The sequence below is a fragment of the Colobus angolensis genome, unplaced genomic scaffold, assembly GCF_000951035.1.
Source record: "Colobus angolensis palliatus isolate OR3802 unplaced genomic scaffold, Cang.pa_1.0 Scaffold48, whole genome shotgun sequence".
NCBI classification, from domain to species: domain Eukaryota; kingdom Metazoa; phylum Chordata; class Mammalia; order Primates; family Cercopithecidae; genus Colobus; species Colobus angolensis.
The window spans coordinates 13,212,988-13,215,515 of record NW_012118265.1 but is presented as its reverse complement, the minus strand read 5'-3'; the positions used below and the strand labels follow the sequence as shown (position 1 = coordinate 13,215,515).

Genomic DNA, 2,528 nt, shown 5'->3' with positions numbered 1-2,528 from the left:
GAGCTGATACCATTCCTTCTGAAACTATTCCAATCAATAGAAAAAGAGGGAATCCTCCCTAACTCATTTTATGAGGCCAACATCATCCTGATACCAAAGCATGGCAGAGACACAACAACAACCATCTGATCTTTGACAAGCCTGACAAAAACAAGAAATGGGGAAAGGATTCCCTATTTAATAAATGGTTCTGGGAAAACTGGCTAGCCACATGTAGAAAGCTGAAACTGGATCCCTTCCCTACACCTTATACAAAAATTAATTCAAGATGGATTAGAGACTTAAATGTTAGACCTAAAACCATAAAAACCCTAGAAGAAAACCTAGGTAATACCATTAAGGACATAGGCACGGGCAAGGACTTCATGACTAAAACACCAAAAGTAATGGCAACAAAAGCCAGAACAGACAAATAGGATCTAACTAAACTAAAGAGCTTCTGCACAGCAAAGGAAAATGCCATTGGAGTGAACAGGCAACCTACAGAATGGGAGAACATTTTTGCAATCTACCTATCTGACAAATGGCTAATATCCAGAATCTACAAATAACTCAAACGAATTTACAAGAAAAAACCCCATCCAAAAGTGGGTAAAGGATATGAACAGACACTTCGCAAAAGAAGATATCTATGCTGCCAACAGACACATGAAAAATTGCTCATTTTCACTGGTCATCAGAGAAATGCAAATCACAACCACAATGAGATACCATCTCATGCCAGATAGAATGGCAGTCATTAAAAAGTCAGGAAACAACAGATGCTGGAGAGGATATGGAGAAATAGGAACGTTTTTACACCATTGGTGGGAGTGAAAATTCACTCAACCATTGTGGAAGACAGTGTGGCAATTCCTCAGGGATCTAGAACTAGAATTACCATTTGACCCAGCAATCTCATTACTGGGTATATAACCAAAGGATTATAAATCATGCTACTATAAAGATATATGCACATGTATGTTTATGGCAGCACTATTCACAATATAGCAAAGACTTGGAACCAACCCAAACGTCCATAAATGATAGACTGGATTAAGAAAGTGTGGCACATATGCACCATGGAACACTAGCCATAAAAAAAGATGAGTTCATGTCCTTTGCAGGGACATGGATGAAGCCAGAAACCATTATTCTCAGCAAACTATCACAAGGACAGAAAACCAAACAGTGCATGTTCTCACCTACAGGTGGGAATTGAACAATGTGAACACTTGGACACAGAGTGGGGAGCATCACACACTGGGGCCTGTCAGGGTGTAGGGGGCTGGGGGAGGGATAGCATTAGGAGAAATACTTGATGTAAATGATGAGTTGATGGGTGCAGCAAGCCAACATGGTACATATATACCTATGTGTCAAATCTGCACGTTGTGCACATGTACCCTCAAACTTAAAGTACATATATATGTATAAAAGTCATTGGATTATAGGAAACCCAAATCTAGTCTGCTTATGAGGGACACATTTAAAACAGGGACTTAGGAAGGTTGAAAGGAAAAAATGCAAAACAATACGTTGGGTAGATTTCAACCAAAAGGAAGCTTTTTTGGTAAATTATTAGGCAAAATAGTTTTTAGGGCAGAAAGGATTTTCAGAGTTAGAGATAAAATGGTCTTTCTCTACTGCATAATAAAAGTCTCACTTCACTAGAAAGAGATAACATTTCTATCTTGTATATGTCTAATAACAAAATATTCACAGATAAAATTTACATGCTAATGAGAAATTGACAAATCCACAATTGTTGAGGGAGATCTGAATGTAATCTCAGTAATTGATAGATGAAGAAAACAAAAATTCATTAAGGATATAGAAAATTACAACATAATTAACAGTCTTGATCTATTGGAGACACACACACACACACACACACACACACACGCATGCACACACACAGACTTGCACTCACCAATTAGAAAATACATATTTTTTTCTCAAACAACATGGAATATTGAAAAGAAAATTGACCCAAAGTATTAACCAATTCCAGCAATCCATTAGAAAGTGCATCATGACAGTTAAATGAAATTTATCTTGATAAATGTAGGAAGTAAGACTGTATGAGCATCTCAATAAAAGCAGAGGCATCCGATAAAATTCAGTATCCATGATAAAAATTCTCAATGAACTAGGAATAGAAAGAATTTTATTAAGTTTGTGAAATATATTGATAAAAAGCTTTTATAGTAAGCACATAATGGTGAAATGTTAAACATTCCTTTTAAAATTAGAAATGAGAAAAAAATGCTCTCTGTTTTAAGATTGTACAGAAGGCCTAATCAATGGATTAAAATGAGATAAAGAAATATAATGTTTATGAATCACAGAGGAAGAAATGAAATTGTTGTTATTCTCAGATGATGTGTTTTACAGCGTAGAAGAGAGCATCTATAGTAAAATTATTAGAGTTAATAAGAGCTCAGCAAGCTTACTGGCTATTAGATCAATATAAAAAATTGCATTCCTTATTCATCAGGAACAAACAGTGACAATCTATAAAATATAAAAGGTGACTTCTCGGGGGC

At 35.8% G+C, this 2,528-nt stretch overlaps 1 protein-coding gene across 4 annotated transcripts in view; it reads right to left on the bottom strand.

Moving 5' to 3' along the window:
- LOC105523974 (schwannomin-interacting protein 1) overlaps positions 1–2,528 on the bottom strand; it is an 833,968-nt gene that overhangs the window by 340,935 nt on the left and 490,505 nt on the right. The gene's annotated exons all lie outside the window — the stretch shown is intronic.